Source organism: Podarcis cretensis (genome assembly GCF_951804945.1).
Source record: "Podarcis cretensis genome assembly, chromosome: 6".
Lineage (NCBI taxonomy): Eukaryota > Metazoa > Chordata > Lepidosauria > Squamata > Lacertidae > Podarcis > Podarcis cretensis.
The window spans coordinates 91,802,835-91,830,694 of record NC_137175.1 but is presented as its reverse complement, the minus strand read 5'-3'; the positions used below and the strand labels follow the sequence as shown (position 1 = coordinate 91,830,694).

General features: G+C 45.7%; 1 long non-coding RNA gene across 1 annotated transcript in view; it reads left to right on the top strand.

Annotated features, from left to right (window-relative positions):
- Positions 1 to 761: 761 nt before the first annotated feature.
- The window catches only part of LOC307218968, a 326,381-nt gene continuing 299,282 nt past the window's right edge, over positions 762 to 27,860 (top strand). The window contains exons 1-2 of the long non-coding RNA XR_013840206.1: positions 762 to 1,083; positions 1,213 to 1,393. This is a non-coding gene — a long non-coding RNA (uncharacterized lncRNA). The remainder of the gene's footprint in view (positions 1,084 to 1,212; positions 1,394 to 27,860) is intronic.

Sequence of the window (27,860 nt, the reverse complement as noted above, 5' to 3'; positions counted from 1 at the left end):
GCGTTGAGTGGCTTTTGAAAACGAGCCATGCTAAGTGGACTTGATGGGGGTTACAGCCACCATTATTGCTATCACCACCATAATAAAATGGAGAAGTAATGATGGGGAAGGTACTTATCGCTGGTTTTCTCTCTCTCTCTCTCTCTCTCTCTCTCTCTCTCTCTCTCTCTTAGATCACTCAAGATAGTTTTGGTCCGGTGCTTTTTGCCGGAGATAAATGGGATGTATACAAGATAAACGGTACTCGCCGTGTATGCGTGTGCATGCAGTTTTCTAGGTGAGATGTGGGCTGGAGGGCGGCACTGGCAACCCCGTCCACGAGCTGAAAGCACAACCTTTTGTTCAATTGGACTCAACTTCTTTGTGTTCACACACAATGGCTTTGCTCAGACATACAGGATCACGCTGAAGAGAAACTGGTCCAGCAGGTGATGGCTTGGCACAGGCCTTTGTGACGTTAAAAAGCCATCCTCCCAGAATTCACCAGAGCAGTTTTTCGAGCAAAATAAAATAAAATTTAAAGGTGCTGGACAAACATGTCATCAAATAGGTTTGTAAGATGTGTGGAGAGCTTGGCTAAACGTGGGTGGGGAGAAGGAAGAGGAATTCATTGCTGAATTTCAAGGCAAGCATGTATGTTGTCCCTACTGCAGTGGCAGACATCCTGAACGGGAAAGTTGTTGCTCAGGGTTTTCCAGAAGAGCATTGGGCAGAGTGAAGTGAGCATCTCAGGCAACAGGTGGGCAGGGAGATGTTAGAACACGGGTGTCAAACACAAGGCCCGCGGGCTAAATCCGGCCCGCCAGACCTCGTCATGTGGCCCGTGTAGCCGCCGCCGGCCGCCAGCCTTCACCTTTTATTCTCGCTTCTTCTTTTTTTTGACACAAGAAAGCCGCCACTTCAGCGCATGCGCGGCAGCCTACAAGCCAGAGAACGTCTGCCCTCTAGCGCCGCCGGCCGTTCTACACAGGAAACCTCCACTTTACATGCATTCAGGAAACCTCCACTTGTTTTTATATTGAGCGCATGCCATCCTGTGATGTGACAGATCCAACGGCTGCCTGAACCCTTCTCTCCTGTACTGTAAGTACATATGATGTATGTGGGGGGGAGGGGGGTCTGCTTATTAGGGGGGGGGTCTGCTTATTATTCTGCTTAAAAGTCTGAGCGGTAAACTTTGGATATACTGACCACTTCCGTGTCACTTTACAGTGGTATAGGGACCATAAACTACAATCAAATAACCCAAAAATGTCACAGTAATAATTGAATGCAGTGACAATAATTTATGATAATAAAGAGTGGACACATAGTCCTACAGATACAACCGGCCCTTTGAGGGTGACCAAACTGCTGATGCGGCCCCCGATGAATTTGAGTTTGATACCCCTGTGTTAGAAGATAGTCCTGTTTGTGTGGCTCTTGGCCTGGCCTGCCTCTGCTAAAGTACCCTCAGGTGTCATGGAAGACAACAGGGGTCAGCAGACATTTTCAGCAGGGGGCCAGTCCACTGTCCCTCAGACCTTGCTGGGGGCCGGACTATACTTTTTTGGGGAGGGGGGAAATGAACGAATTCCTATGCCCCACAAATATCCCAGAGATGCATTTTAAATAAAAAGACACATTCTGCTCAAGTAAAAACACTCTGATTCCTGGACCATCTGCGGGCCGGATTTAGAAGGCAATTAGGCCAGATCCGGCCCCCGGGCCTTAGTTTGCCTACCCATGGAAGACACTGTCGCTTCTCCAGTGTTGAAGTAAGATTTCAGTTTCTGTACATGGAATGAATGGAGCAGGTGGACAGGCACCATCGTGCCATTTATCTGAGGCAGCAAAATGTCTTGGGCTCTCCCTGGCCAGAGGAATCTTTGGCTTGTGTCAAATGCAACCAAGGTAACTAGAGAGTGTTTGTGTCAATCGCGGTCTGTAGTCTGAGGGCGAGAAAGGGAGGCAGAGTTGACTGTGTCAGGGAGGAAGAATGCCTCCAAGCTGCCAAAGTTGGAACCATTTTTTTAGTCTTCAAAATATAGTTATCTCCCACTTGGACTACTGCAATGCGCTCTACGTGGGGCTACCTTTGAAGGTGACTTGGAAACTGCAATTAATCCAGAATGCGGCAGCTAGACTGGTGACTGGGAGTGGCCGCCGAGACCATATAACACCAGTCCTGAAAGATCTTCATTGGCTCCCAGTACGTTTTCGAGCACACTTCAAAGTGTTGATGCTGACCTTTAAAGCCCTAAACGGCCTCGGTCCTGTATACCTGAAGGAGCATTTCCACCCCCATCATCCAGCCCGGACGCTGAGATCCAGCACCAAGGGCCTTCTGGTAGTTCCCTCGCTGTGAGAAGTGAGGTTACAGAGAACCAGGCAGAGGGCCTTCTCGGTAGTGACGCCTGCCCTGTGGAACACCCTCCCAGCAGATGTCAAGGCAATAACTATTTTACTTTTAAAAGACACCTGAAGGCAGCCCTGTTTAGGGAAGTTTTTAATGTCTGACTCTGTATTGCTTTTGATATTTGGTTGGAAGCCACCCAGAGTGTCTGGGGAGACCCAGTCAGATGGGCGGGGTATGAATAAATAATAATAATAATAATAATAATAATAATAATAATAATAATAATGTATTTTTAATGAAAACCATAAGCATTACACCACCACCATTATTATTTTTAGCCAAACCAGGTCCCTCCCTGTAGTTTTCCAAATAGCTCAGACTGACCAGGCACCCTCTGCCCCCTGATATCGCCAACATACGAACGACAACACAATTTAAGACTTGCCACCTCCCGTTATGCTACAAGGCTTGTAAGAGCAGGAGTCTTGCTCTCTGGGTCAACAGCACGTGCTCACCTTTCAAAGGAACCTCTTCACTCCTGGGGTAGCCCTACAGTTGGACGGTCTTACCAGCCAGAGCAACTGTGCCATTCCAGAGGGAGAAGAGGCACCTTAGCAAAGAGAAGAGATGTCCCATTTTGCTGGGAGGTTAGCAGGCCACAGGCAGGAGCTTGGCAGGCCAAATCCAGCCTTTGTGTCCCAGGTTCACCACCCTGGGTTTAACCAAACAAAACTATTTCCTTAATATATTTCCTAAAAGCCCCTTGCATTTTACACAGATTTGCTGTTATATTTTATATGTTTCTCCATCATGTATCTGCTCAGAGGTCAGGATTTTAATGTTAAACAATGGAGAAAGAAGCTGGTCTCGAGAGGAAAAGGTGTTTAATGATAAGCCCTATAATACTGTGGGCTATTAGACCGCTCTGGCTAGCTTGTATATTGCTCAGTACACATTATACCCTTGTGGCTCAACAGGGTGAGCTCCCGTTGTTCGGTCCCAGCTCCTGCCCACCTAGCAGTTCGATAGCACGTCAAGTGCAAGTCAATAAATAAGCACCACTCCGGTGGGAAGGTAAATGGCATTTCTCTGTGCTGCTCTGGTTTCTACAGAAGCGGTTTAGTCATGCTGGCCCCATGACCCGGAAGTGTCTTAGGACAAACACCGGCTCCCTCGGCCAGTAAAGCAAGATGAGCGTCGCAACCCCAGAGTCGTCCGCAACTGGACCTAATGGTCAGGAGTACCTTTAAAGGTGGACACAGGTGGCGCTGTGGGTTAAAGCCTCAGTGCCTAGGACTTGCCGATCGAAAGGTCGGCGGTTCGAATCCCTGCGGCGGGGTGCGCTCCCGCTGCTCGGTCCCAGCGCCTGCCAACCTAGCAGTTCGAAAGCACCTCCAGGTGCAAGTAGATAAATAGGGACCGCTTACCAGCGGGAAGGTAAACGGCGTTTCCGTGTGCGGCTCTGGCTCGCCAGAGCAGCGATGTCACGCTGGCCACGTGACCTGGAAGTGTCTCCGGACAGCGCTGGCCCCTGGCTTCTTAAGTGAGATGGGCGCACAACCCCAGAGTCTGTCAAGACTGGCCCGTACGGGCAGGGGTACCTTTACCTTTACCTCTACCTTTAAAGGTAAAGGTAAAGGTAAAGGTACAGCTTCCGGCTCATGTGGCCAGCATGACTAAGCCGCTTCTGGCAAACCAGAGCAGCGCATGGAATCGCCATTTACCTTCCCGCCGGAGTGGTACCTATTTGTCTACTTGCACTTTGACGTGCTTTCAAACTGCTAGGTTGGCAGGAGCAGGGACCGAGCAACGGGAGCTCACCCCGTTGTGGGGATTCGAACTGCCGACCTTCTGATCGGCAAGTCCTAGGGTCTCTGGTTTAACCCACAGCACCACCCGCGACCCTTTACCTTTAGCTGCATGTTATTTCAGGTAGGCTTGCATAAGGGGACTGGAGCACAGATACAGCTTCTTCTATCTCAGACAGCTCCATTTCGCACTTTCTTCAGGAGGTCCTGTTGCTATAGCTGCTACTGTGAAAATACTGGAGGGCTGCTCACTCCCCACAGTTCCAGAAGGTAATTTTTGCAAAAAAACAAAAAACACAAAAAAAAACACAAAAAAAAACACAAAAAAAAACAGGAAGGAAGGAAGAGAAAAGTCAAAGTTATTTCTGGCTATACTTGCACTTGGGGAGTCCCTACTCAATACATCTTGGTTACTCACAGAAAATGCTTATTAATAAGCGAGGACGGCACAGTTAGTTCAGCAGGCTTCGGGGTCGCCCAGTTAGGGGATAATTTACTTTGCAAACGCAGTACCGTATTGGATTCCTGTAACTCTGCAGACACCAGACAGCTGGCACCCTGGCAACAAGCTCTGTGCCTCGTACACATGAAGAAACAGGAGGAAAGCAGCTTTGTGCTACCTCCAGGCTTCCTGTAATTAATCAGCAGCCTAAAGAAGTCAGTGCAGGAGGTGGAGGGGCTAAACGAAAAAGTTGCAAGGCTAGTGGAGATAAGAAGGATGTGTCTCTCCTCCGGGCTAGGGGACCGGGGAAGGGAGGAAGACGATGCAAGCAGGGTGACAGGCTTGGTGGACCTGGCAAATGCTAGCCAGCAGATCCAGCCTTGACTCACCACGGGACAGATCGCTGACCTACAGTGGTGGTCTAAAGAGGCAGATGGAGGATTTGTTGTTGATGTTGTTGTCTAGTCGTTTAGTCATGTCCGACTCTTCATGACCCCATGGACCAGAGCACGCCAGGCACTCCTGTCTTCCACTGCCTCCCACAGTTTGGTCAAACTCATGCTGGTAGCTTTGAGAACACTGTCCAACCATCTGGTCCTCTGTCGTCCCCTTCTCCTTGTGCCCTCCATCTTTCCCAACATCAGGGTCTTTTCCAGGGAGTCTTCTCTTCTCATGAGGTGGCCAAAGTATTGGAGCCTCAGCTTCAGGATCTGTCCTTCCAGTGAGCACTCAGGGCTGATTTCCTTCAGAATGGAGACGTTTGATCTTCTTGCAGTCCATGGGACTCTCAAGAGTCTCCTCCAGCACCAGAATTCAAAAGCATCAATTCTTTGGCGATCTGCCATCTTTATGGTCCAGCTCTCACTTCCATACATCACTACGGGGAAAACCATAGCTTTAACTATACGGACCTTTGTTGGCAAGGTGATGTCTCTGCTTTTTAAGATGCTGTCTAGGTTTGTCACTGCTTTTCTCCCAAGAAGCAGGCATCTTTTAATTTTGTGACTGCTGTCACCATCTGCAGTGATTGATGGGGGATCATCATATATTGTTTAAACCCCACCCATCTGGCTGGGTTTCACCAGCCACTCTGGGCAGCTCCCAACAGAATATTAAAAACACAATTAATAATAATAATAATAATAATAATAATAATAATAATAATAATAATAATAATTTATTTATACCCTGCCCATCTGGCTGAGTCTCCCCAGCCACTCTGGGCAGCTCCCAATCAAATGTTAAAAACAGTACAGCATTAAATATTAAAAACTTCCCTAAACAGGGCTGCCTTCAGATGTCTTTCAAAGATAGGATAACTGCTTATTTCCTTCACATCTGAAGGGAGGGTGTTCCACAGGGTGGGCGCCACTACTGAGAAGGCCCTCTGTCTGGTTCCCTGTAACCTCACTTCTCGCAATGACGGAACTGCCAGATGTCATCAAATGTCAAGGAAATAAACAACTACCTGACTTTTAGAAGACATCTGAAAGCAGCCCTGTTTAGGGAAGTTTTTAATGTTTGATGTTTTATTCTTCTTTTATATCCCCCTTTAGAAGGCTACACAGACATCTCCCTCATAATTTCAGTCACCTATGTAATTCCTGCACTAGACTCCAAAGTGCCACAGGTTTCCCACCACCACTGGTTTATTTGCGCAAATGGAGCCTAAAACGTCACACGGTTTCACTTTAGGGATTGACAGTGTGGGCAGCAATGGCTGTGAGCAAAGGACACAAGTTCCTTACAGATCAGGCGGAGAGAAACAAAAAAGTTTGGCAAGCGTAGTTATGTGCAAGATCCAATTCCTGACTTCAGTGCTCGCGTAGGGACAAAAATAATAACTAAAAAGCTCGTTTCTGGTGTGAGCTTGCTTTGTTTGTTGGCAACTACACCTAAAACCTGCCCTCTCATCTAATGCTTCCAACTCTTTCCTCCCCCACCCCACCCCCTAAAATAAGACCTCGGATTTTCATATGGTGATGGAAAATGAGTAATTTAAAACAATTAAGTAGGAGCTAATTAAAATCAGCTTGGTGTCCCTGAATGGCAGCTGGCCAGGTACCCAGCGCTTGCTTTTGACTGCGGGGGCCTTCTTCAGCCAAGCAGACCTCCCCCATTTTTCCTGGGTGCATGGAGAGCTTCTGATCTGCTTCACAGCACCTGCCCTGTTCTGCTTACTCTTTCTTGCCTAGCTCAGAACTGCACCTACCTGAAACGCCCGGCTGTGCTTTATGGAGTCTGAAATTTTCTGGAGGTTGTGTCTTTCCGTGCAAACTCATTAGGCACTATTTATACCCAGTACAGCTGTGAAGAGAGAGGTTCTGAACTCTGGCTTTTGACGGTAGGCTTTGTTTCTCATTTACATTTGCATATTAAAGTGTTTGCCTGAAATAGGCTATTGAAATTAATTCAGGATTAATTGGTGTCTTTATCTCATTAGGACAATCTAATTTAAGGATGATGAAATTGTTTAGCCTCCCGTTTGTATAATTAGATTGCTTTGAATTGCTGTCATTATTGGCTCTTTAGCATCATCTGTAGGCCTCAGACAGACAAGAGCTCCAACCTCATAAAGACCAATCATGTGTTACAGCAGAGTACCATTAACCCTTCTGAGTCCAGACTCAAACAAGGGAAGGCACAATGGAAGGCATGGCGAAAACTCCCTAGTCTGCTCGGACTCTAGAGCTGTACTCTTCTGCTGCTTATTGCTTGAAACAGAATCTGCCATGACAATGGCAAGGTGCATGGTTTGTTAAGAGGCACAAGGTGACGACTGTGGCCCTTTTGCTCAGTAAAGCAAAGAGAGGGCAGTGAGGTCAGGAGAGTTCGGTCCCCCACTTTGCTGGCCTCTTCTTGGTGGTGGTGGCGGCGGCACAGAAAACCCCACTGATACAGCATCTATGGTTTGGAACTGTTGGTGCTCCTATTGAAGCCCTAGGGACTCAGTGGGATACGGAGCTGGCAACTGTAGACAGGATTGTTTCTATGCACTCTCTCTAGATTTAGCTTGGTTACAAATATGAACCAGTAGTGATGTATGGAAGTGAGAGCTGGACCATAAAGAAGGCTGATCACCGAAGAATTGAGGTTTTTGAATTATGGTGCTGGAGGAGACTCTTGAGAGTCCCATGGACTGCAAGAAGATCAGACCTATCCATTCTTAAGGAAATCAGCCCTGAGTGCTCACTGGAAGGACAGATCCTGAAGCTGAGGCTCCAATACTTTGGCCACCTCATGAGAAGAGAAGACTCCCTGGAAAAGACCCTGATGTTGGGAAAGATGGAGGGCACCAGGAGAAGGGGGCGACAGAGGACGAGATGGTTGGACAGTGTTCTCAAAGCTACCAGCATGAGTTTGACCAAACTGCGGGAGGCAGTGGAAGACAGGAGTGCCTGGCATGCTCTGGTCCATGGGGTCACGAAGAGTTGGACATGACTAAATGACTAAACAACAACAACACAAATATGAAGTATCTGAGAGCAATGAAGCCGATGGGATGATGGTTTTGAACCCAGGTGGCAGAAAACTTGGTCTGAACCTTAATGTGTGAAAGACCATTGGTGAGCACATTTTGTGGCAATGACAGCAAAGGAACAACACTTTTCTAATACTACTTTGTCGGCACAATGCCATACGTGGAATTTACACATCACTTGGGAAGACAGGCAAACCAATGTCAGTGTACTGGAAGAAGCAAAGATCCCCAGTGTCAAAGCAATGATTCTTCAACATCAACTTTGTTAGACTGGTCATGTTGTGCGGATGCCCGATTATTGTCTTCCAAAGCAACTGCTCTATTCCGAACTTAAAAATGGAAAGCATAATGCCAGTGGTCAACAAAAGAGGTTTAAAGACACTCTCAAGGCAAATCTTAAAAGAAAAAAAGTCCCGTATTCTTCGCTTCATAAGATGCACCTGACCATAAGACGCACCTAGTTTTTAGAGGAGGGAAGGGGGAAAGCTCCATTTTTGGGGGGGTCGGCTCACAGTTGTGCAGCTTCTTTTGCAAAGGGGAAAAGCCCCGTTTTTTTGAGGACAGAGTGTTGAAGCCCCTCTAGGACTCTAGGGAAGTGTGTGTGTGTGTGTGTGTGTGAGAGAGAGAGAGAGAGAGAGAGAGATTAAATGCAGCCCTAAACAAACTTGTGGGAACTTTGCCAGCATCATTCCTCAGCATTTTTAATTTGATGGGGTCTTTGAATACCAGGGCTGGTGCAGATCTCTGCCTGAGACCATCAGTGAAAATCCCCAATCATTTTCAGATGGCTAATAATAATAATAATAATAATAATAATTTATTATTTATACCCCAGCCACTCTGGACGGCTCCCAACAGAATATTAAAAGCACGCTAAAACATCAAACATTAAAAACTTCCCTAAACAGGGAGCTTTAGATGTCTTCTAAAAGCCAGGTAGTTGTTTATTTCCTTGACATCTGACCGGAGGGCGTTCCACAGGGCGGGCGCCACTACTGAGAATGCCCTCTGCCTGGTTCCCTGTAACCTCACTTCTCGCAGGGAGGGAACTGGCAGAAGGCCCTCAGAGCTGGACCTCAGTGTCCGGGCTGAACTTGGTGGTCAACCACATGCTTACATACATAAGGTCAGCCCCTGGTCCATGGGCAGCGTGGCTGGAAAGAGCTCTTTCTTCCTGCAACCCTGGAGAGCCACTGCCAAATAGAGTGGGTGATAATTATATATGTAGTTTTCACATGCAAAGGGGGAGGACTTCCAGGTTTTTCCGCTAGGTCTAGTAGCCATGGGGTTTTCCATGCAGACACTCCTCCTGTTTGGCATCCCGGAAGTAGAGTGCTCACATGAACAGCTAAATGCATAACTTACGGTCATGTCATAATACAAGTCTTAGCCTGAGAGAAGCCCCTGTCTCAGCAAGGGAAGGCAATACAGCAGCAAGGGAGTCTACCTGAGCATCCATGTCACGTCTAGCAACAGCTGGTTGTGCCTCATCACACTGCTAATTTATAGCCCGGGAAACTGCATGTCCGTTTAGAAACCTATGGCCAGAGCAAGGGCGAGGAGATACTCTCAACTCTTTTGCCGGAATATTTTGACCCTCCGACCTAGCAAACCCAGGCTACCTGGAAGCAGCATTGGTGCAGGGAATCCTTAGACTATTTCTGGAAGCAGCTGGGCTCCCTCTGCAGGTTTTCCTTCTATCCTGCTAATTCCCCTCATCGCCATGGAAGAGGAAGAGACACATCCTACGTTCCACCAACTATACTGGGGCATTTTCCTCTGACACTAGTAGTAATTGGGAGAGTGAGTCAGTTTTGAGGAGCACTTGCATTTTCTTCTGTGTACTGTGTAACTGGAAATGACACGCCTGGGGATGATTTGAGATGATTCTTCATACGCTGCTGATGTTTGTGCATACACTGAAATATCTGCAATGGTCTCCTGCAGCTTCTGGATGTGCAAGCAGTCTGAGGACTAATAATAACAACAACAACAATAATAATAATAATTTTTCTGTTACCCCACTGCTTATCCCCAGGAAAACCCACTCTTTAGTGCTGAATCAGAATAAACATTAATTGGGTTTTCTTTGGATTGGCGTTTGATCCGATTTAGTGCTGGTTTGCCCCTGGGAAATTGTGGGACACGCAGAAAACCGCTCAGACCCATGCTTTTGAGGCATGGCACAGGTAGAAGTGTGGATGAGCCCCATGGGAGAACCACATTGACTTCCTTGAGCTCCTTTGAGAAAATGACGAATCTTCTTCTTTGGTGATCACACGTAGCCAAGTAAGATTGCCTTCCATAAACACGGTTTTAACGATGAGTCCATAAGTGACTGTGGAGGCCAATTCTGGATCCACACGTCCTTCCACAGTGGGAACATTGGTTTCCGGGAGGGAGCTGATCACGGTGTGGATTTGCCAAGTGTGCCTTCCTCCTAGCACGTTTTTCCCTTGCATCCTGAGTTTGAGTCTCTTCAAAGCCCATGACACCTTTGGTAAAGGCTGTTCTCCAACTGGAGCACTCGCAGGCCAGTGTTTCCCAGTTTCAGTGTTTATACTACATTTCTTTTAGATTTGCCTTGAGACAGTCTTTAAACCTCTTTTGTTGACCACCAGTATTACACTTTCCATTTTTAAGTTCGGAATAGAGTAGTTACTTTGGAAGACGATAATCAGGCATCCGCACAACATGACCAGTCCAACGAAGTTGATGTTGAAGAATCATTGCTTCAACACTGGTGATCTTTGCTTCTTCTAGTACACTGATATTAGTTCGCCTGTCTTCCCAAGTGATGTGTAAAATTTTTCGATGAGCATGTGAAGTTGTTGTGTAATTTCAATTCTGCCCACTTTGAAGATTTCAGCAGGTATCCCATCAGGACCACTGGCTTTGTTGTTTTTCATTTGATTAATAGCTGTACACAACTCTCCCAGATTTGGAGATACTGAAAGCTCATCTCTAATTTGTTTTTGCAGGATTTGTGAGAGGACTTCAGCAGCTACAGGGGAGTTGGGTTAAGGAGATGTTGGTAATGTCGGGCAGTCGGTCGGGTGGCTGGGCGCTCTTGCTCCCGACTCGATTTGGGTCAGTGGTTCCCTCAGTTGACGTGCCAGGCGCCCCCTGTTCCCCCTTGGCAGTGGTGGCAGTAGCGACAGTCTCAGCAGCCCAAAGCCAGCCTGGTAGCACAGTTGGCTCTGGCTGGCTTCAGGAGCTGCCCGCTGCCGTGGCGCCCGCCATTTTGCCTCACCAGAAGTCCCCATATGATGTGTCTTTTGCCCTTGAACCCATCACACAACATTCATTCCCTAGTAATAAATCTACAACACTTAAAATATAAATCCGGGGACATTAAATGAAATCCGGGGACATTCTGGGGATGGATTTTGTCCGGGGACAGATTTGTAAATCCAGGGACGTCTGGTAACCATACCTTAGAGCTTTGGTCCATGATTTCTGAGCCAGAGAGTTCACTGGCCTCATCCTCCGAATCCCAGTCCGGTTCCCCCCTCAACCAGTATGGAAGAGATACAGCTTGAACGATGAAGTTATAACAGTTGACAGCGCCATCCCTGTTCCTGTAATCCGGCAGCACTTTGCAATAAGTGGCAGGTCCTAACTAATTCCTTTTGCCTTTGCTCCATGGGCAGTGGTGGCAGGAGCAGTGTTAATCATGTGCAATGAACTTCGCATATTCACGGGGTTGTAATAGCACTTCCCTGGGACTGACACTGTAATTTAGCTATAACCTAATGGCCACTGATTGTAACAATAAGTAATTATGTCAGCTAAATGCAGTGTTGATGGCAATTGATGATAGCGGTCAAAGCCAACTGAGCTTGGAGTAGCCATTTCTACAAGGCAACGATGACTGAGAAGCGTGAACAGTGTGCTCTGAATATCTTTTCCTGTCAGCTTCTTTACAGAGCATGGCGGCCCAGTTTACCGGGAAAGTCTCCTGGGTGAGCTCCATTGAAATGAATGGGAGCAGTGCAGGACTACAGCCCCTGAACTACAACCCTCCACCAACCACCCAAATCTTCTTCCACCAGTGACTCAACTGATCATGAGTTTGTGGTGAAACCTTACTGGTTGTGAAACATGACGCCAATGGAGTTTTAGTTTCTGAGGTTTTTTTATGCTGTCTCTGTGCTCATCTACAAGGTCACTCTGTTTGTGGCTGGCTGGCAATCTTTGGGGTGCTTTGCATTGTCCACCTAAGTCCCCAGTTTTGCATTATGTGTAGGAAAGTGTGTTTTGACAACACCGGCTTGCGCTCATGCAGAATGATTTAGATTATTTTAAAAATTAATAATAATAATAATAAATTTATTTATACCCCGCCCATCTGGCTGAGTCTCCCCAGCCACTCGGGGCGGCTCCCAATCAAATGTTAAAAACAGTACAGCATTAAATATTAAAAACTTCCCTAAACAGGGATGCCTTCAGATGTCTTTTAAAGATAGGATAACTGCTTATTTCCTTCACATCTGAAGGGAGGGTGTTCCACAGGGTGGGCGCCACTATCAAGAAGGCCCTCTGTTTATTCATTTGGTTTTTCAAATTAAAATTTTACAGAGGAGAAATGCACACGAAAATTAATTTTAACTCTGTTGTATTTGCTGAGCTGGTGGCACACTGCTGTCAAATGAGTGAGCCCCCTGAAGCTTGATCCAGGCCTGAGCCTGGTGAGCTTTGCTAGTATCTTTAAGAAAAATGACAACACACCAATTTTCACATTCTGTAAAAACCTTCTGAAACTTGCCTGGTTTTGATCATTGGTCTTCATCACCAGCGTGCACATAACAATTAAGCTACATATTTAGAGTACCCTCTTGGGAATCTTCCTTGGCACAGAGACTGACTAGCTTGTTTCAAAAGCCTCCAATATGAATCTTCCATATGAAGATCACTTCCTTTCCCACGTTACGACTTCGGTAGAATTGCAGCCTTCAACACGTTAATTGGCTTCCGTTATTTTAAAAGTTGTCAAGAGATTGGAGTGTAAAGAGTATCCTTACAAACTTGGGATTGTATTTTAAAGTTCACTGATGCGGCAGAACAAAACTGAGGGAAAGACCAGGAAATAAGTCTCAGTAGGTGTTCGACAGGATTTACTTGCAATTAGGTGTGCATAGGGTGATTGATTGATTGATTGAATTTATATACTGCCCTATACACGGAGGTCTCAAGGTAATTCACAGAACAAGATCAACATAAAAACCTCAATATATATATATAATCAAAATAAAAAACAACAACCCAATAACACTGCCCCCCCAAGAGAGCCACATTTTAAAAGGGTATAGGATGTCAATCAGGTAAACCAAAGGCCTGATTAAAAAGGAACGTTTTTGCCTGGTGCCTAAAGGTGTGTAATGAAGGCACCAGGCAAACTTCTCTGGGGAGAGCATTCCACAGATGGGGAGCCACTGCTGAGAAGGCCCTGTTCTTGTGTTGCCACCCTCCGGACCTCTCAATGAGGGGGCACACGAAGGAGGGCCTCAGAAGATGATCTCAGGGTTTGGGTAGGTTCATATGGAAAGAGGCGGTCCTTGAGGTGTTGCGGTCCTGAAGGTTTTATAGGTCAAAACCAGCACTTTGAATTGGGCCCAGAAACTCATTGGTAGCCAGTTGGACCAGGATTGGTATAATATGCTCAAACCGTCATGCTACGGTGAGCAACCTGGCCTCTAAATTCTGCACTAGCTGAAGTTTCTGAACCGTCTTCAGAGGCAGCCCTACATATAACACATTGCAGTAATCTAACCTTGAGGTTACCAGAGCATAGACAACAGTAGTTAAGCTATCCCTGTCCAGATAGGGGCGTAGCTGGGCCACCAGCTGAAGCTGATGGAAGGCGCTCTGGGCCACTGAGGCTATACTGAGCCCAGTCTCTTGCCTCCAAGGTAGGACCATTTTTTGGTAGGACCTCTCAAATCTAAAGCATCCTAATGAAGACTTGAGAGGACCATACAAAGAAGCACGACAGGAAGACAGTTTTGTTTTTTAGGGGCATAGCTGGGCCACCAGCCACTGAGGCCCCCTGACTAAGTCTCTCCCCCAGCATTCATCTTCATGAATGGCCAACTTGGAAGGAGAAGCAAGGTCTTCTTCTCTGCTGCACTGAGTCCTTGGACTGAATTTCACATCAGCACAGAGACCATCTTTCTCTGCAAGCTGCTCGCGAGAGAAGTAGAGAACTACTGTTGTTGTGCCTCTATCTTCACCATGCTTTAAATGTACATGGCAGCTCGGAAGAAAAGAGAGCCCAATTTAATGATAGAAAAGGGCTGGGGCAACCCAGTCAGATGGACAGAGTACAAATAGCAAAATTATTATTAGCATTATTATGATGGCCAATATAAAATCAAATGGTGCATTGACAAACACACAAATCGCACTGAGGGAAGCAGGTGCGACATTTTCTCCTCTTCCCCTGAAAGCAATTGCCAACACTGGAGAAATAAAGCTGCCTTTAACTTCCAGGTTTCTCAGCTTGTCAATTCGCCTCTTTCGGTAGCGCTGCGTTCCCTTTCGATATTTCCAAATACAGGTGGCATGGGAGACAACAATCGACAAAAGATGCTGCATTTGCATTTTTGAAATTCCTTGTTTTCCGTTGCCAGCCAGCATGTCCAACAATTGACAGAACTCCTCATGAGAGCAGACATTGCAGAGGCAACGCAAGGTTTGCAAATAAGGAATGTTTTTGAGCACGAGACACTGTCAAGACCACGTGCACAACACCTACCAGGAGGGAGAAGGCACCTGGAAAACTTGAGAAATGTCTCCCGTTATTTGGAGAGTGACATAGGAAAACTTCTCAGATTGAAACAAGAAAGGCAATTAGTCTTCTCTATGAAAACAAAGAGACATCTGGGCGAAGTCTGCTAACATATACTCAGGGGGCAGGTATTGTACATGAGGAATATCCTTCTGCTGCAAATCCGCCCCCAAATTCTCAAGTTAATCTCAAGCACCACAGTTCTCTTTTAAAGCAGGCAGATGCTGTAATGACTCATTCCCCACCCTTCTCAGAAACAGGTTTCTGTTTAACTCCCGAAGCACTGAATCAGGGCTAAGTGGCTGTGGTAATGCTGTGCGGTAGCCCAGGAGTGAAAGTGCAAAATTCAAATTAAGGCTCTCGAGGGACAAATTGGGCTGTCACTCACGGCTGGGGCTCAGAGAGCATAGCTGTCAGCAGAAGGCTTGACAGCAGATGTATATCTTTTAAAAATGTAGTATAAACACCAACAACTGGGAAACACTGGCCTGCGAGTGCTTCAGTTGGAGAACAGCCTTTACCAAATGTGTCATGGACTTTGAAGATGTTCAAACTCAGGACGCAAGGGAGAAACACGCTAGAAGGCACGCTTGGCAAACCCTCACCTTGATCAGCTCCTGCCCAGAAACTTATATCCCCACTGTGGAAGGACATGTGGATCCAGAATTGGCCTCCACAGTCACTTACGGACTCACTGTTAAGACTGTGGTCATGGAAGACAATCTTACTCGGCTACGAGTGGTCGCCAAAGAAGATCTAGAGCTGCTTTTTTCCTGATGCTGCATGTACCTCAGCAGACCAGCACAATTGCACCCCACGAAGAAACCCTAATAGGATAGGCCACCAGGACTTCGCGAACTTCATGCTTTTGCTGACTGGGCAAAGCAGGGGCAGGGGGGAAGGACACAGAGGCTGCCAACTGTGGGGCGCCAGCAGTATGTGACTGGTGGACCACATGTTGCTGTGTGGCTCCCAGGTTTTGTAGGCCTGATGCAATAGGTCTGTCGGACTAGTATGCCACAGGCCATACATTGCAGACATGGCTAGGGATGCGAGTGGTGATGTGGTCTAAACCACTGAACCTCTTGGGCTTGCAGATCAGAAGGTCAGCGGTTCGTATCTGCACAACGGGGTGAGCTCCCGTTGCTCTGTCTCAGCTCCTGACAACCTAGCAGTTCAAAAGCACACAAGTGCGAGTAGATAAATAAGTACTGCTGCAGCGGGAAGGTAAACAGTGTTTCCGTGCACTCTGGTTTCCGTCATGGTGTTCTGTTGCGCCAGAAGCGGTTTAGTCCTGCTGGCCACATGACCCAGAAAGCTGGCTGTGGACAAACGCCGGCTTCCTCGGCCTGAAAGCAAGATGAGCTCCACAACCCCATAGTCGCCTTTGTCTGGACTTAACTTTCCGGGGGTCCTTGTCTTTTACCTTAACTTACACTGCAGAGTTTGTGACGTAACAAAATGGGTATCTGTTGGGCAGCACAGCATGTCTGGTTTACAGCAAGCTCAGCAGGCTTGGAGGACCCCAAGGCCCCTGCAAAACTGCACTGTGGGGGCTCCTAATTATGAAGGGAGTCTTTTTTTAAAACCTCCAAAGTTCTAAAATCGGCCAACAAAAGCAAAAAGCTGACAGAATTCCAAATTCCATCCAGGTCAATATTTGGACATTTTTAAAGGTGCAGAAATCATTGTCCGTTTTGTGGAAATAATAGCAATTGGCAGTCTGCCTAGGAAGGAAGGAAGGAAGGAAGGAAGGAAGGAAGGATTTGAATTCAAATTGGGAAATTCCCCCTCAAACATTGATTTTTACTCTAGTTAGAAATGAAGCATTTGATAACACAAGCTTGAATTCACCAGCAATGCTCTGTTCTCTGTCGGGATGGAAGATATAAAAATATCTCACAAAGCAAGTCTATTTCTTCCAGGAAGATTTCAAACACTATTTTTGGCAATGCTATTCAAATCTTCACGTGAGATATGAGCACTTAACATGGTGACTGGGAACCAAATAATGAAATTGTACTCAAAATGCAAAACTAAACTACTAACTCTCCTTATTCAGATTTTAATTAATTTCTTTTTTAGGTAAACCTTGCAACATAGAAACTGAAAATGAAGACTTCCTCCTGTCCAGCACTGATTCAGCTTCCCCACTAGAACATCACAATGCAGGGCTGTCTGTCAAAGCTCAGACCCTGAGATACAAGGGGCATAGTCTGGGAATTCGTGGGGAACTTGGCAGAACAGCTCAGAAACCTGTAGCTTTGAAAGCATGGAATTCAGCCACAGAAATTGGCCTGATAAAATGCTTTTTACTCCCATTAAAAATAAAAGAAAATGCCAGGAAACAGGGACTTATGTTCACATGTGGTGGGAGTGTAAATATGTACCGTTTTTCTGGCAAAGAGTGTTTAAGGAGATAACAGAAATCACTGGGTTAAAGCTGACCAAAAGTCCAGAGGTAGCATTATTATCAATTTATGATGATGGGGTGGAAGCTTCACAGGCTATGAAGGACTTGCTCACAAATTTATTGACAGCTGCATGAATTATGATAGCTAGGAAGCGGAAGGGGCAAGCAGAATATAAAATGGAAGAATGGTATAAAGAGGTGTGGGATATAGCTATTAATGATAAATTAACATGTGCCATTAGGGTAAGATGGGGAATACGCAGGAGAAATGGTTTTGAGGAGATATGGAGGGTGTTTGTAGAATTTGTACTGTTAAAATGGAAAGGGGTCAAAGTCCAACCATCACAAGAGGTGTTGAAATTGGTGGGGACATTATACCATATGTGGTGGGGATGTAAGGTGGTAAGACAATTCTGGAATGAGATACATGAGGAGATCAAAAAGATCCTCAGGAGCTCTATTTCAAAAAAACCGGAGTCATACTTATTGAGTTTATTAACAAACGACATACCCAAGGACAAATGGAATATATTTTTGTATATAACCGCAGCCGCAAGAATACTTATGGTAAAACTTTGGAAAAGAGAAAAAGTACCACAAATGACAGAATGGCAAGTTAAGATTTGTGAGTTTGCCGAGATGGCAAAAATGACGGCATCAATCAGGGACTGCTCCAACCAAAAATTCTATACAGAATGGGAATGCATAGGGGAATACATGAAGAAATATGGGGATAAAGCAGAACTCTTAATAGGCAATGGTTAAGCGTGTAAGGACAAAAGAAGTAATCATAATAGTTTTCATTTTGTTCTATTTGTTTAAAGCAACTAGGAAAAAATATTATGATGGGAAGATCTCACACAGGTGAAGGGAAGCAGTGGGGAGGAGGGGAGGGTTAGGTTGAATTTGGGAAATAAAATAATATATGGGACAGCAAAGGATATAATAGATTGTTATAGAATAGTAATATATTGTAACCAGAATAGAAGTTCAAAAGGGGATGTAAATGTATTTTTAGTATTTTCATTATTGTAATAATTATTATTATTTCTTATCGGTAGAAGGCTTCTTAGGCTTCTTTGTTTTGCTGTCTGTATAATTTTCCTAAGTCAATAAAAAAACACAAGAGGTGTTGAAATTCTGGGAAGTCGGATAGTTACAATGGAATGGTATCAGGGTGGGGTGCACATTTTTATTCCTATTTATTTATGAGTATCAGTTTGTCAAAATAAAATAAAATTAAAAAAGAAGGAAATGCAAAGCAGAGATTATTTTTCAAAAAAATATTGCAACATAAGCCAGGTGGAACTCTCCTTCCTTGAAGGTTTTAAAGCAGAGATTGGATGGCCACCTGTCATGTGTGATCTAGTTGAGGTTCCTACATTGTAGGGGGTTGGACTAGACAACCCTAGGGAAGCTTTCAACTCTAAGATTCTACGATTCTGAATTCAGCTGTTTCATTATCTCTTCCCCCCACTTTAGACATGGAAAAACTATCTCACTGCTTTTGTATGTGAACTTGAGTGGGGGGCAGAATATGGTAGCACTTTAATAGCCGGCTGCCTCCGTTTTTATGTATTCTTCAGAGCAATTGTTCCTAACATGCTTTTAAAGTGCAGCTCTTGTGTTAAGCAAATGCACACTTTATTCTAGCGAAAGGTTTGGTTTTATAATGGGCTTTCTTTCTAACTGCTTAAGAGACTATCTTCCATTAGGTTTTCTTTGCTAATGCACTGCACTGTGTAACATACCATGTATTGTGCTTCAGAATGTCTAGAAATTCAGAAATAATGGCATTTTGAACAAGTCTGCTTCTAAGGGGTTGCCGGCGCGTGAGCAATTAAACTTACTATTTCGGAGAATATCCACCACTGTTTGAAGGCCCGAACCAAAGCCTGGTGACGTCAGGGGAAAGATGGCGGTCTCAACTTTCGTTTTTGTGGATGCTGGAATTACCTGCAGATGGAGATCCACTACACTCGGAAGCCCCAATAAAGGATCTCGTGCTTCTCAGGAGTAAGCTTCACGGAACGGAGTAAACAGGTGGACTTTGGCAGTATGACGCATCATGAGAAATCACACCTCAATGTCTAGCTATCGTAGGGTTTCCATATGTCTGGAATTTTCCAGACATAGCTGGAATTTAACCCGCTTAAGCAGCGTCCAGGCAGAATATATTTACTTACTTACTTACTTACTTACTTACTTACATGTTTCAGATTTATACATTTCACTGATTTTACAATCATTTTGACATTTCAAAACTTGACTTCCTCCCCCCTCTTTCTGCAGCTCCTTAAATTTATTTTTAATATCTTCTGCATATCCAAATGAAATTAATTTGCTCATTTATTCATCTTCTTTAAATATATACTCTTATGAAACTGCAGGTTATTACAACAATCCTGCTAATGTTCTTACCTGTTTACAATTTATCTGTAAACATACAATAAACCATTTCAATTCTTTAATAAAATAATGTTTGTTATCTTGATTTCTTATTCTTCCAGTAAGTTTCGCCATTTTTGCATATTCCATACGTTTTTGCGTCCTTCCTTTGTTCGGACTTCTGCTTCTTTCCATTTGGGGGCGAATAACATTCTTGCCGCTGTAGTAGCATACATGAACAAATTTCTGTACAGTTTAGGTAGTTCTGTCCCTATTATTCCCAAAAGAAAAGCTTCTAGGTGTTTTTTTAAACAAACATTATTTTAAACATCCTTTTCATTTCATTATATATCATTTCCAGCGTCTAGGCAGAAATGCTGAGATGTATGGGAAAAGCCCATGTCAGTAGCATTGACTTTTGCAATTTTCATTGAAAAACAAGCTCAAAAACTTTGGCCGGGCCATGAGAAACCTCAACAACATTTGTATCCAGATTTTCACTTTTTGAAATATGGCAGTCCTAAGCTATTGCCCCACTCTTCCTTTCCCTGGCAGCAGTCATAGTTCCTGCCCTTTGTGCAACTCATCTGCAGAAATCAGCACTGTGTATGCTTTGGGGACATATATAATGCATATATATATATGGATGGAAAGGCTAGTTTGTGGGTTTGTGAGCTACTAGACCAGAGGCAGGAAAAGCAGGTCAGAAAACAAGAAAAGAAAGGAAAGAGCAATCTTTGGTTCTGCAAGAGAGACACTCGATGAGGCTGCAGGCGGAGATTGCTAAGGACCTCAAGGGAACCAGCCATGACAGAAATTCAATGGCAGCTGCTCAGCAAACCCCATGGATGCCTGTAAAAGCTCCTGGCTGTGTTTGCTTTATTGGAGGAGGTGAGCCAGGCGATATTAACTGAACAAGCGGAGACGAGATGTGCAAGAGAAGGAGAAGCCTTTCTTCTCCGGAAAGCAGGAGGGAGGGAGGTGGAAAGCAGGGCCCACCCACCAGTCCATCGCTCTCACCAGAAACCGGCTGGGAGTCAGCCACATTTTCACAAACCGGTTGGCCACAAAGAAGCATGTGGGGAATTCAGGGTCTGCCTGTTTCCCTCCAAGCAGGAAAATTTTCCATCTGGGTTGAACCAGTCCCAGAGCAGTAGCATATAACACCGGGACCATAGAAGAAGAAGAAGAAGAAGAAGAAGAAGAAGAAGAAGAAGAAGAAGAAGAGTTTGGATTTGATATCCCGCTTTATCACTACCCAAAGGAGTCTCAAAGCAGCTCACAATCTCCTTTCCCTTCCTCCGCCACAACAAACACTCTGTGAGGTGAGTGGGGCTGAGAGACTTCAGAGAAGTGTGACTAGCCCAAGGTCACCCAGCAGCTGCATGTGGAGGAGCGGGGAAGCGAACCCAGTTCACCAGATTACGAGTCTACTGCTCTTAACCACTTGAGTAGGACCTTGGCAGAGACACACGCCCAACTGGCATGTTCTCTTCCTCCTGGTCGATTGTTCGGGAGCTTCAAAAGCTTTCTTCAGCCCGAACATCACAGTGACCGATACCAACAGACATTGGCACACTTAGGGATCCACAGAGTTTGTGCAGCTTGCGTAACAGACCTCAGAAACTCAGCATTTTGGCTAATCTACTTTATTTATATATAAATACACACGGAACACCGCAACAAAGAAAAAACAAAGAGTGAGAAAACAAAGGACAATAGTCCCACTTCATGGAACACAGTAAAACAAACATCCTGTCTCCATCACTTCTCACACTGCGGAGTCAAAACATATACCGACAACAATCCCATGACTGCAATCACGGAGCAGGAATTCTAACAGTAACACCGGTCCCAAAAGATCGACACTGGCTCCCAGTCCATTTCCGAGCACAATTCAAAATGTTGGCACTGACCTTTAAAGTCCTCAGCCCTGTGTATCTGAAAGAAGCGTCTCCACCCTCATCGTTCAGCCCAGACACTGAGGTCCAGCTCCGAGGGCCTTCTGGCGGTTCCCTCCCTGCGAGAAGTGAGGTAACAGGGAACCAGGCAGAGGGCCTTCTCGGTAGTGGTACCCTCCCTGTGGAACACCCTCCCGTCAGATGTCAACAATTATACAATTTCCCACAGACATCTGAAGGCAGCTCTGTAGAGGGAAGTTTTGAATGTTTGATGTTTTATTATGCTTTTTAATTGTTGGAAGAAGCCCGGAGTGGCTGGGGTTCTTCTTCTTCCTCTTCTTCTTCTTCTTCTTCTTCTTCTTCTTCTTCTTCTTCTTCTTCTTCTTTCTATTATTATTCCTTGTTGTGCTATGAAATTACAGCTTTTTGATCAATATGCTGCCACGTCATGCTATGTTTAGTTCACTCCCAGTCATCCAAGGTTGCCCTGAGCCTTCAACCCTTTCCCTTCGTTTGGAGCTGGATTTGTCAGCCAATCACACGCCTCCCATTCCAGGCGGGACGAGTGGAGGAGAGAGGAGTTTGGGGCAGGTGGAGAGAGGGAAAGTGGGAAAGGAGGAAGGGGACAGGGGAACATGGAGTTTGTGTTGTTTTCACCCTTTCCATTGAGGCACTTTGGCCTGGATTGTGAGGGGAGGGGTGTGACTCATGAAAGGATGAATGAAGGAATGTAATCCTGTGGAAGGCAGGACAAATCTAAAATAAGGAAGAACGTGGACACAAAATACCTATCTCCATTTCGACTAATTCTCTGTGTATCACTGGTAAAACAAAAGCAGGTTTTATGTTATATTACCAAGAACCTCAGCTTTCTTTTCCTTTTCCCCCACTTCCAAGGAAGTTCATAGCTCTCATTGTCATGGAAATACAGTTGAAAACATATGATATCTGTCAAGGCTGCAGTGTTTAGAAGCCAGGGGGCAAAAAATGCAATTTATTTCTCTCAACATACTCCCATTACTAATTCAGAATGTTCAAGAGGCCTCGTTTCAGATATGACATTGGAATATCTTTTGCATCTTTCCTCCCCTTGCCTTTAAAACGTGGGATTGAGTCAAGCTGGAATTCCAGCAGAGGGTTTACATATTGAGATTCCTTGTGATAGCTCAGGGCTCATGGGTGGTACCACATTACATCACCCCTCACCCTACTGTGGCCTTGAAATATGTGGTGACTGAGTGGCTGTGCCCATGTGAAATGCAGAACCATGACCTGAACTCGTGATCCAAATTTCATTCTGCTGCTTCCGTTTGCATGAGAGATCTTGGGCCTTTTCAGATTATGTCTGGGCTGAACCTGCCTATTGTGAGGTACACCTGTCGCCCCAACAGATCTTGGGTGCCCCCAACTTCCGCCAGCCTTGCATGTTCCTATTAAGATGACACATCCCAAGTTGGATTAGGAGTGTAAAATCCAATGTATGTAGGTCTCTCTAGCTCTCTCTTGCCAGTTCTGGATTTGGATTGGATTACTTTATTATGTTTATGTAAATAGAAGTCACATAAGTGATGCCTCAAAGACTGCCTCTCCCCATATGAACCGACTCGGACCCCGTGATCATCATCTGAGATCCTTCTTCTCATGGCCCTTGTTGGATATTCTCTCTCTCTCTGTGAGAATCATTTGCTCCAGAAACAAGAGAAGAACAGAGAAGAAGTTTCAAGAAGCAGCAGAAGGCTGAGATTGTTTTGTCTATGCAAGGACGTTTTCTGTGGGAACTGTTCTTTGGACATGTGCGGTAGGAGGACAGGAAGTACTGATAACAACTGAAATATACTTGCGGAGGTGGTCTCCGAATTCCTCTGGCGTGGGCCCGGCAATCAACACATCATCGAAGAAGGGGGTGATGCCAGGAATCCCTTTAAGGAGAGAGTCCATTAGATTTTGGAATATGCCTGGTGCCATGCTGACACCAAATTGTAGCCACTTTACCCTGAACACTCCTCTGTGCGTCACAATCGTCTGTGCCTCTGCTGTGGCCTCATCTACTGGCAGCTGCAGATAGGCTTGGTCCAAGTCCAGCTTGCCAAAATTTATTGACCCAGCTAGGGTGGCGAGGACATGGCTGACCACTGGCACTGGGTATGCGTGGGTTGTGATGGCCTTGTTTATGGTACATTTGTAGTCTGCGCAGATGCGGACTGAACCGTTAGGCTTGATGGGTGTGATGATCGGGGTTTCCCAGGGGGCATTAGGCACCGGCTCCAGCACTCCTTGCTCCACGAGCCGGTCCAATTCCTCGTCTATGTGGGGTTTCAGGGTAAACAGGACCTGGCAGACCTTGAGTCTGACAGGTTGTATGGTGGGGTCTAGCTGTAGGGCAATGGGTGGGGCTGTATATCATCCCAATGCCCTGTCGAAAACCCCCAGAAACTCTTTGCATATGGCGTCCATGTCCACTTGTAAGCCCCAGTGGCCCAAACCATGCCAATCCCAGTAAGCTAACGTAGGGGCCCTTGACCACAAGCAAATCCAATTGCTGCTTCCGCCCTTGTTATTGCACCCTGAAGGTTCCCACCCCCATTGTGTTTCTGGAAGTCCCGGAGGGTTAATGGGACTGGCCTGAGTTTGGGACTCTAAGCATGCCTTGACCACAGCAGTGGCGAATGTCTGTATAGATTTGCTACCAATATGCTTTTATGCCTGTCAAGTAAACTTCTACACTTGACTGAATCTTTATGGCGTCCATGAGTGTTTATTGCCTACTGTGTGTAACTTCAACCCCCAAGACACTTCCAAGGAAGGAGCTGCGTTGAGATGTTACTCTGCTGAATATGGATACTGACACACACACACACACACAGCGGAAATGATGCCAGACCTAATCCTTCAAAATCATCCACCAGAGGCTGATGCATTGATCCAACTTTCCTTTCATGATGGAGCAGCAACCTGAGAACGGGCCTTTTCTGCAATGGCTCCCCGTCTGTGGAATACTCTCCCCAGGAAAGCTTGCCTAATGGTATGCAATGAAGGCACCAGACAAAAATGTTCCTCTTCAACCAGACCTACTTAAAGCAATTGATGACCTTCCAAATTTGCGGGGGTATTGTTTCGTTTGTTTCATTTTGTTTTGTTTTTTTAAATAAACATCTTTATTGAAAGAACAAAAAGTACATAATTATATGTGTGCTAAACATGGTGAGACGTAACTAAGAGAAAGAGAAAGAGAGAGAGAGAAAAGCAGAACCCGTGTAGAAAGGAAAATAAAGGGGGGAGGGGGGAACCCAAAACTATATACTGCATTTTACAATGTTGTTATTGTACTTCACCAGATCTTAACCTATTACGGTATTTGTAAGAATGAATTCCAAATATCATTGAATTTGTCCATGGCAAGTCTGCATTTATATGCAAGCTGCGCAAAATATTCAGCTGTCAGGGACAGGGCAGAGGAGGAATGGTGGAGACCACCTCCCCACTCTGACCCTTCCAGGGAGGAGGAGGAGGAGGAGGAGGAAGAGGAAGATGAAGACAGTATAGATTTCCAACAGGGGTCTGAGGGAGGTCGCAGCTCAGAGGCAGATGAGGGGAAAGCTGGGAAATCATGGGAGAGTCAGGACAACACCCAGCTGACACGTTGTCATTAGAAAGCATTCCAGACCCTCCATCTCCCAGAACTGGCGAGCCTTGAAAGTAGGAGAGCAATAAACTCAAAGGCAGAGGGCAAGTAGCAGCACCTGTAGAAGTGACAAATGAGGAAGTGGGAGAGACGGGGGGGGGGGGTGATTCACTCAGGACAATGCCATTATCCAAGAGGCTGGGTTCTATAGCCTTTCTCTGTAATATTGAAATAGAAAAGGACAGTAAGAAACTTCTCCTTGTCTTTATAATTTCCTGGGCATCCAGGCGGGAGCCTCTGACAGCATCGTGACATCTGCACTTGTGGGCCTCAGTGTCGTGGTTGGTTCCCTGGCTATTTTCCATGCTGATGGCCACATGGTTGAGGACTATGGATTTGTAGGGCTGTAGAAATGGCAGTAGAAATGGAAAGGGCAGGTGTGCCCTTATTCTGCTCTATGTGTTGGGCCACATTGGCCCAAGGGTACTACCCAAATTGATGCATTGTCCCTGATTTTATGCTTCTGTGCATAACACCCCACCCTGTTCCATCTCTCCTGAGCCAGGCAATGTGGCAAAAGCTTGCCAGGGATAACTTTCTAAGCTAAGAAGAGCCATGTGATGTTGAAAATACTCCTTTGCCCTTTCCCCCCACCCAATAATAATTGCCTTTCTCTTAGACTTCAGAGGTTCCCTTTTGTGTTTACGATAAGAGAGGGACGCTTTATTGCGTTTCACCAGGCCTGTTGTCATGGTGACCAGCAGTTGCTGTGCACTGTAAAAATAACCTCCTTCCTTGATAGATTTCACTTGAGTGAAAATAACCCTTAAAATAGGTTGAAATTTACATACAAACTCTTTCGAGAGGAGAAGAGAAAGGGTGAATTATAACACACCCCGGTAGTGTCATGGCAAGCAACATACTTGGCGGGTTTCTGACAGACTCCACCAGCCGCAGCTCTCGCAGCATCCCTCACAAGCTCAGGGGATGGAGTTTAGAGACCCGTTTCCAAGGTAGTCGCTAGGCTCCCTTGCAAGGTGCGACTTCAAAAAAATAAAAGGAAAAGCGGGGGCTTCTTAATCATCAACCAAAAATTCTACAACTCTTGTCACCATGCCCAGGATGCCCGTAAAACATATTAGCATCGAAAGCACAGAACTTGAATAAGAATAGTGTTTATTTTTTACATGACTTAAATAGCTGTTTTTAGCTGCTTTTATTCATATTTTTATTCTTTCATTCTTTTTGTAAACCTCTTTGAGTGTTTTCCTTTACAATCAAAATCCACACACACAGAGAGAGAGAGAGACTGAGCAATTCTTTCCTTAAGTTGTTCCTTGCTGCCTTTTAGCACCCTGACACGCTCACGGTCAGGCCAGCGCTGGGGCTATTGCACTTCCTACCTTGCGTGTTGTTTTGACTCAGTTAATGTTTCAGGCTGCTGCCGGCTGAAAATGTTCGATAGAAATTGCTAGCTTGTACCGATGCAAATAGAGGGCAGCAGCAGACATCTTAGCTGGGCCAGAAGGCTAACATTAATGGGGAAGGAGGAAATAAACCTGGAAGATTTCATCGCAGAGATGCTTGTGGAGATGAGAAGGAAGCTTTAGGAAAGACATCCTGCGCCGTGAGCAACCTTGATTGCAAGCACCTTAGCTTTCTGCCTCCGAGCTTCTGGAATTTTCACAGCTTTCCCACAGAGAAACGCCACATTCCCAGTGAGGGAACAGCTTGCACATCTTCCTGGTGTGTGCGTGTATTTGTGTGTGTGTGGTGCTGTGGGTTAAACCACAGAGCCTTGTTGTTGTTGTTGTTGTTTAGTCATTTAGTCGTGTCCGACTCTTCGTGACCCCATGGACCAGAGAACGCCAGGCACTCCTGTCCTCCACTGCCCCCCGCAGCTTGGTCAGACTCATGTTGGTAACCTTGAAAACACTATCCAACCATCTCGCCCTCTGTCGCCCCCTTCTCCTTGTGCCCTCCATCTTTCCCAACATCAGGGTCTTCTCCAGGGAGTCTTCTCTTCTCATGAGGTGGCCAAAGTACTGGAGCCTCAGCTTCACAATCTGTCCTTGGGCTTGCCAATCAGAAGGTCGGCAGTTCGAATTCCTGCAACGGGGTGAGCTCCTGTTGCTCGGTCCCAGCTCCTGCCCACCCAGCAGTTCGAAAGCACATCAAAGTGCAAGTAGATAAATAGATACCGCTCCGGCGGGAAGGTAAACGCCATTTCTGTGTGCTGCTCTGGTTCGCCAGAAGTGACTTAGTCATGCTGGCCACATGACCCGGAAGCTGTACGCCAGCTCCCTCGGCCAATAAAGCGAGATGAGCACCGCAACCCCAGAGTCGTCCGCGACTGGACCTAATGGTCAGGGTCCCTTTACCTTTATGCCTTGCCGTCATGTCCAAGGTTCTCATAATTAGCTGAAGAACGAGGAGGCATGAGCTACAGTTGTGGCTGGTGTGGCGGATTCTCAGATTTTCTTAGACTAGTTTCTATATTCGGGTGGGTGCTGGAAAGAAAGCTACATTTACATGAACTTATATGTGGGCGTGTTGACAACCACATCTGGCAACAATCCAGCAGCCTGAGTTTTCTTTCAGTTTCTGTAACCAGAGATGTGAAATTTGCTTTTACTTTGAATTCCCACAGCAAAGCCGTTGTTTAGACAAAGCAGAA